Raw genomic sequence first — 7,628 nt, 5'->3', positions numbered from 1 at the left:
TTCCATTTTTCTTGTGAGAGTTGATAATTTTTCTGAATGAGCATCTGGGCTCATTTATGTTTTCCAGAAACTAATTCTTTATAGGTTATAAAACATCTTATTGATACCTCTTCCCATCTTCTTGATTGTTGTCTTTTAATCTTGCATTTTTTAATATTTTTAAATTATTTTATGATACAGTCCATAGGCTCTGGGATTTCGTTTCCTCCTCCTCAAATTCCCTCCCCACTCACTGATTTCTTTTATACTGTTGCAATAGTATAGTTCTTCATAAACAGTCATGAGTCCATCATTCTTTTTAAGTGTATCCTGACATTGTGGGTATGGATAATGGCAGAGTCCAGCATTTGTCAAGATAATATTTAATTGGGAATCCATTGGGATATTTGGAAGTCCATCTTTGATCTGGAAGTACAGATGCATGCTGCATTGTATCTTCACATCTGGATATGATAGTGTCCACCACAGAGTTACTGTACATTCCCTTAAGTGAAAAGCCACAAAACAAAATCAACAACAGGAAGAAAAATGGAAATTTATAATACCATAAAGTTAAATAACATGCTACTGAATGACTAATGTGTCACTGCAGAAATGAAAAACAAAATCAAGAACCTTCTTGAAGAAAATGGTGCTACTGTATGACCTATGAATCAGTGCAGATTTTAATAGGAAAAAAAAACTGTCTGAAGAAATGAAACAAAAAAACCCCATCAAAATCCATGATACAGTTTCTTTGTTGGTGACCTGTGTTTCCTGTAGGCAACAGATAGATGGGTTTTGTATTTTTAATCCAGTCTACTAATCCATGACTTTTGATTGATGCGTTTAAGCACTTACATTCAGTGTTACTATAAATAGGTGGTAATTTGGTTCTGTCATTTTAGCAATGGGATGTTCATTGTTTGTTTTAGCCTTCTGTTGTCATTTTACTGGGATGTTCTTCACATTTGCCTTTGGTGGTGGTGGGCGTTATTCCTTTTCTCTGTCAAGAAAATATCTTTAAGTATCATTTGTAGGCAGGTCTGGAAGAGGCATATTCATTGAGTTTTACTGTGGGAGAATTTCATTCATTTCAAAGACAAAGGAGAGCTTTACTGAGTACATTATTCTGGGCCAACTATTTTTTGCTTTTAAAATCTGGAATAAGTCACTCCAGTCTCTTCTAGGCTGTAGAGTTTCCTGTGAGATATTTCATGTGAATTTATTTGGCATTCCTTTATATGTGTCAATTGCTTGCTTGGGGTCTGCTGCTCTGTCTCTGCTGGTGGTGGTATGAAACATATCAGCAGGATTTGCAGTTTTTTGCCTGGATTCACCTCCTGAGTTCCCAGTGGACTCCCCTTCTCACCTGGCTGCTCATGAACTCTGGTCACTGGTGAAGCTCAGATCGTCACTCACTGACTGCTGCTGGCTTATCTAGTCACTGCAACACCACTACTCTGTTGTCGCTAGTGCTTCCCCATGTCTGTCAGTCTCTAGATGCCCCCTCTACCATTGGCGTGTCCTCTCCTATTTCCTGGAATGTGCCCTCTCTGCTTCACGCTGGATAATGATTCTCCATCTGTTTAAACGGTCCTCACCCCATTCTACCATCTTGATTTTCCCTGGAGTTCACTATTGATATTATACGTTTTATAGATTAAGACAAATGGTTAATGATAGGTATCCACCAATATAGTATAACATTGCAGCTTTCCACAGCCATATTGTTTCTTTACTCCACCTATTCATCCTTCACCTATCGGCCATGGCATCTTCTTCAGGTAGATACAAAATATCACTGCATCTTATAATTTTAGAATTGTGAAATTCTTAGTAGAATAGAATTCTAAACAGAATTGTGTAATGACTAAGTCTAAATCAGTTGAGCTAACAATTTTCTAGCTCAAAGCCTTGGATGATTTTTAAATAAGATGTATTATTTTGTTTTTTGAAATTCAGAAAAAAAAGGGAAGGAGAGAGAACAAAATCTTCCATCCATTGATATGCTCCCCAAATAGCTGTGACAGCCAACACTGGGCCACGCCAAAGTTAGGAGCCAGAAACTTTATCTAGGTCTCTCATGTGGGTAGTAGGGACCCAAACACTTGAGTCATCATTTGCTGTTTTTCCCAGGTCAAGAGCAGAGAGCTGGATCAGAAGTAGAGTAACTGGAGCTTAAATCAGCATCCATATAGGATGTCAGTACTTCAGGCAGCAGCTTTATCCATTGTGACACAACACTACCCCTAAGTCATTAAAAGACTTTAAAACACCAAAATAATTATCTTCCATTTTCTGTTAGTTTCTTAATGTTTCTGTAACAGGCTACCACCAACTTAGAGGTTTAAAATTACATATGCTTATCCCCTTACAGTTCTGGAGGTAAGACACTGGAAACCAATTTCACTGAGTCAAAACTGAGGTGTCAAAAGTCCACACTCCTTCTGGCATCTCTATAGGAGAATCTATTTCCTTACTTTTTACAGCATCTAGAGCTGCATCCTTGAAATTATGGGCTTATGACTTCTTCCTCTATCTCCAAAACTGAGAGTATAGCTATTTCACATCATCTTCTCTTTTAGAATGACCTTTATGATTACCTCAAGCATACACAGAAAATCCACTGCAAACTCCTAGTTAACTTTTTTATTATATGAAACAGGTTAGCCTTTTTAAAAAATCATTTAATTTTATTGGAGAAAGAGATTTATGGAGAGAAGGTGATGCAGAGAAATATCTTCCATCTGCTGGTTCACTCCCCAAGTGGCTACAATGGCTAGAGCTAAGCCAGTTTGAAGTCAGGAGCCAGGATCGTCTTCTACGTCTGCCACAGGGGTGCAGTGTCCCAAAGTGTTGGCCCATCCATACTGCTTTCCCCTGCCACAAGCAGGGAGCTTAGTAGGAAGTGGAGCAGTCAGGAAATGAACCAAACCAGTGCCTTTATGGTATGCCTGTGCTTGCAGGGAGAGGATTAGCCAATTGAGCCATTGAACAAAACATGTTAACTTAGCACAGTGTTTGGGGCAGTGGAAACCAAATGGCATGGCATAGCCTCTTTTTGAGTTTGTCAGTACAGGGCCCCTGGAAATGGTGAGAACACGTGTGAGAAGGAAAAGGGGGCAAAAATCACACCTCAAACAAGGAAAGCAGAGAAGCAAGGAGGGGATGTCATCTTAGGGTTTTCTAACAATTTGCTCTTGTAAGAACTCACCCCAAGCACAGACCCTCAGTGATGTAGCTGTCTTCCACTGGGTCCCACCATCAAGTCCCATCATTTTGCTATACCAGCACCCTGGTGAACAAGCCTCCCATCTCTGAACATTTGTGGGGGGTCAAACAACATCCAAACCATAGCATGCCCCATTTAAAAGTCAACTGATTACCTACCTTAATTTCCCCAGCCATATAACAGGACAATTTCACATTTTCCAAGGAGTAGGATGTGGATATATTTTTGAGGAGGGTGGATGGTTCAGTGGGTCCTATAATATCCCTGTTTCCAAATATTGATTGACTTCTTATGAAATCATCTACACATTTTGTTCCTCCATCTGCTTTCGTCATTTACATTTTTACTTAGCATATATTATGTGCATCTCCCTTCTATTATTAATGGCCACATAGCGTTATACTCATAGGCTTGCCTGAGCTTAATCATTTCCCCATAAATGGAAATTTCTTCCCAATTTTTCACCATTATAAACAATAGTACAATAAATATCCCTGACTACATCTCTTTGCGTAATTGTGACCATGTTTCCATAAAAAACAATCCTAGAGATTAAAACTCAACAGCAAAATGTGTGCCTATTTTTACAAGCACTAACAAATCGTCTCCCAAAAGGTGTGCCAGCATTTTATACTCATATTAGCAATGTGTTAGAGTGCGTGTTCATTTCTAACATCACTTACATTAGATATGCAGGATTCAGTTTTGACTCTTTAAGCATGTCTGTAGCACTTTGAGATATTCATACAGATTTTCCTGGCACAAAATAAAAGCCTGATAATGTTTGGTGAGTTCAGGTTAGAACCATGTAACTCCATGTGTACAACTCACACAGATGGTCTAACACTGACATATTGGTAACAAATATTATATATATATATATAAAACACTATACTAACAGGTTGTAAAGATGCACCTTGTATATTGAAAGGTGCTATTTCAGATATCATTTCCACATATGCAATGCATTCTTTTCAATTTAGCTCTCATATCCGACACAGGTTGGCCTCATTATTTAGTGGTTTCACATGACGTATACATTGTGAGCAAGGCCTGTGGCATATTTTCATCATGCCCTCCAGAAACTGCAGGGGTCTAATGTGTGTGACAGGTTAGTGCAACCCTTCAGGCAGAACAGCATCATGAGATCTAGGAGGTGGTGAGAAAGCCCAATAGCAAAAATCTTTGGGAAATGAGGATTTCCACATTGATGCATATAAATACCTTGGAGGGTTCTGAGGCAACTGATTTTGTATGAAGGAGTTTCTTAGAGACAGAGCCCACTGTGTGCTAGTACATATACATATCTGTCTCACTCCAGGACGTGGTAAAAGCTCTCTGATGCCAAACATCACAATCTTGGAGGTGCAGGCCTCAGGGGCTTAGCTGAAAGGGCCTGGAGTTTGAAGCTTCCAAAGCTGTGATAGCTGGGATGTGTGTGTGTTGGGGTTTGTTGCTCTCTACCATCCACCTCCATGGCCTGCTCTACAATGCAGAGTCAGTTTCTCCATGAGAGAAACAACAGTTTTGCCAAGAGGAAGTGAAAGAGAATGAGCTTCCACATCACTCTGTTTGGTTGTTTCTGGGATCAGAGTTCATACTAGCCTGAGTAAAAACTTCTCCTTCTAGTTTTCTTCCCACAAGCAGAATTAGGAAGGAAGGTGGTGTTTGGGAGCATCAGGAGCCAAAGTCATGAAGCTAAAAAGGAAATGGGATCTTTTAGTATACCACCTGCTAAATCCAATAAACCTACAGGAACATCTGAACACACACTTAAGTTTTGACCCAATATTTTAGGATTTGACTCTTCTCACTCTAGAAGGATTTGAGAATTTCCTGATGAATAGTGTTTGTGGGAAGAAATATTTAACACAAACCTAGCCATGATTCAGAAAAAGACTTGTGAAATTAATAATGTCAAATAATTTCATGAAGGTCCTACAAAGACTAGAAGGCTCGTACCATGATTAAGATTAAGGGCATAAGGTTTATAATGTAAGGTTCTAAGATGAGTCCTGAGTTCTAATAGTAGCTGTGTTCATGGACTAATATCACCCTTTCTGAGCTTCACAGCCATCGTCTCTAGAGGCAGGCACTAGGCATAATGATTAGGGTGTTGCTTGGTATGTCTGTATTCTGTATTGGATACTTAGGTTTGAGTTCTAACTATCCTATCCGATCTAGCTTCCTACTAATACATGCTTTGGAAGGCAGCAGGTGATGAGTAAATCAGTCAGATTCCTGCTGCCCAAATGGGAGACCCAGAATGAATTTCCCCCAATTCCTGGTTTTGTACTGATCTATATCTGCTTGTCCTAGGCATTTGGGGAATGAACCAGAGGATAGGAGACATGTGTGTCTCTCTTGTTGTCTCTCTGCCTTTCAAACAAAGGAAAAATAAAAAGATTCTTGGGCCTTGTGTGATGACTCAATCACTAAATCCTCACCTTGCAAGCATCAGGATGCCATATGGATGCCAATTCATGTCCAGGCACCTCCACTTCCAACTCCCTGCTTATGGCCTGGGAAAGCAGTAGAGCATGGCCCAAAGCCTTGGGACCCTGCACCCACGTGGGAGACCTGGGAGAAGCCCCTCCCCCTTGCTCCTGGCTTCGGATCAGCTCAGCTCTGGTCATTGAGGCCATTTGGGGAGTGAACCAGTGGATGGAAGAACTTTCTCTCTGTCTTTCCTTCTCTGTAAATCTGCTTTTCCAATAAAAATAAATAAATCTTTTTTAAAAAAAAAAAAGATTCTTAATCTGTGCAATAGCTAATTACAATATTTGTTTCATCAGTGTTGTGAGAATTGAGTCAAATAACCCATTAAAAATCCTAGTGCTGTGTCAGACTTATAGTATGCACTCATAAATACAAACTTTATTTATCTAAGTGCTTTATTTAAATATTTAACATTTAGTTCACCCACAGTGTTTCACAACTCCATGCCAGCAGTTTGAAACTATTTGCGGAACAAGTAAACATGATAGTTTTTAGTTTATTTAATGCATTTCCATAACATAATCGTTTTTCCATACTTAGGCTACCAAATTTCCAGTAATATGACAACAGATATAACTTTGGCCTAATTTGTTTCCCTAGACTTCATGGTGTGCTGATCTCATCTTTGCCTCATCCTCTACTCAGCAAAACTGGCCCATACACAGGTACTCTATATTGCTCTATGATTCAGAAGATGGGCTCCAGTATTGTAGCACAGCATATTAAGCCACCACCAGCAGCCTTTCCGTATTGGACAATCAGCCCAAGACTTGGCTGCTCTGCTTCTAATCAAGATAACTACTAATGTATTAGGGGAAAAGAAGAAAATGGCCCAAATATTTGATCCCCTGCCACTGATGTAATAAACCCAAAGGTGAATCTAAGTTCCTGGCTTAAGCCAGGCCTAGACATAGTTCATTCCCCTTCAGCTGCTTCAGGAATGAACCAATGGAGGGATGATTTCTCTCTCTCTCTCTGTCTTTCTCTCTCTCTCTCTCTCCACCACTAGTTTTTAACTCTGTAACTCTGATTTTCAAATAAATAAGTCTTTTAAAAAATATTTTCGAGCATAGGGCTCAGCGTGGTAGCCCAGTGGCTAAAGTCCTCGCCTTGCACGCCCGGAATCCCATATGGTTCCCGGTTCTAATTCCGACAGCCCTGCTTCCCATCCAGCTCCCTGCCTGTGGCCTGGGAAAGCAGTCGAGAATCACACAAAGCTTTGTGACCCTGCACCCATATGGGAGACCCGGAAGAGGCTCCTAGCTCCTGGCTTTGAATTGGCTCAGTTCCAGACATTGCGGCTGCTTGGGGATTGAATCAACAGATGGAAGATCTTCCTCTCTGTATATCTGACTATTCAATAAAAACAAATCTTTTTTAAAAATGTTTTTGAGCATAAAGAGAGTAGTCAATTGAAGAATTGTTTGCAAATATGAGAGTAGTTCAAGGAGCTCATGGAAAATGAAAAGATAAGTGTATTTTGATGTGACATCTTAAAAAAAACACATGTATTTTTACGTGGTATATGCATTTCCCCTGTTCCTTAATTTCACCACCATATTTCACAATTCCTTCCCCTCCAGTGTATCTGCAGAATTTCTGTGCAACAGAAAGGACAGTAACTACAGGTAGTTCCAAAAATTCATTTGCATAATATATCACTAGAATCCTTCTCTTTGGATGAAGGAACAGGTTTTTCTGGTTGGAAACTGCTCCACACCCTTCTCCCTAAACTGCCTGCATTCCCATAATATTAAATCACCCAGGCTGGAGAGGAAATGGGAGGTTTGATGTTGCTTAGTCTGCCCTGTGCATCTCCACTCCAGCTATAATTGGCCTGCCCCACTTGATGTGTCTCTATATTTCCATAGCACTCATCCCTTAAGTAGCTGATTCACATGCTTTTATGAACCAA

The sequence above is a fragment of the Ochotona curzoniae genome, unplaced genomic scaffold (assembly GCF_017591425.1).
Source record: "Ochotona curzoniae isolate NIBS_2020 unplaced genomic scaffold, NIBS_Ocur_1.0 scaffold_1852, whole genome shotgun sequence".
NCBI classification, from domain to species: domain Eukaryota; kingdom Metazoa; phylum Chordata; class Mammalia; order Lagomorpha; family Ochotonidae; genus Ochotona; species Ochotona curzoniae.
Note: the sequence above shows the minus strand (reverse complement) of the source record.